Source organism: Dipodomys ordii, unplaced genomic scaffold (genome assembly GCF_000151885.1).
Source record: "Dipodomys ordii isolate 6190 unplaced genomic scaffold, Dord_2.0 Scaffold29, whole genome shotgun sequence".
Taxonomy (NCBI): Eukaryota; Metazoa; Chordata; class Mammalia; order Rodentia; family Heteromyidae; genus Dipodomys; species Dipodomys ordii.
The window spans coordinates 1,277,557-1,278,395 of record NW_012267245.1 but is presented as its reverse complement, the minus strand read 5'-3'; positions in this window follow the sequence as shown (position 1 = coordinate 1,278,395).

Below are 839 nucleotides of genomic sequence, written 5' to 3'. Positions count from 1 at the left end.
CGCGCGGGTGAAGGCTGGGTGGGTGGCACAGACAGCCGGCGCGCGGGGGGGCTCGCGCCTTGACGATCGCAGAGGACTGTGGTTCGAAGCCAGCTGGGCACGGAAGGCTGGGAGACTCTTTCCCATTAATCACAGAAATAAAAAGCTGGAAGCGGCGCCGTGGCTCACGGGGTGGAGCTAGGCATGCGCAGAAGCCGCTCAGGGACAGCGCCCGGGCCCTGAGTTCAAGGCCCGGGACTGACCAAAAAAGATCACTCTGTGTGTGTGTGTAATCATTCACATGTGTTCGTAAGCCTTCCCCTTGATCGGTGGCTTTTTATTAACGTGCTGTCGGCCGTGGGGTTTGAACTCGGGGCTGGCGCTGTCCCCCAGCTCTTCAGCTCAAGGCCGGCGCTTCCTGTTTGCTGGTGGTTCACTGGAGTCTCCCGGACTTTCCTGCCCGGGCTGGCTTCGAACCTCCATCCTCGACCCCGGCCTGCTGAGGAGCGGCCGGCATTCAGCCAGGAGCCCGGGGCTGGTGCTCTACCTCGTGGGCCACACCTCCAGCTCCTCCCTCGCGCTGGTGAACTGGAGACGGACTTGTCCGGCCGGCCTGGAGCTGCGACCCTCAGATCTCAGCCTGCAGACTGGACTCTGCAGCTGCCTCCACTTGGGCTCTTCCCCATTTTACAGACGGGGAAACCGAGGCCTGGGACGTGGCCTAGACTGGGCCGGCAGAACTGAGGCCGGCCCGGAGTCTCGGCATTGCACGGCTTCCGTCTGGGGACCTCGGGAGAGGCCCGGGCCGCAGGCCTGCGGAGGCTGCGGAGGGCGTGGCCAGGCCGGGGGAGGGCGTGGCC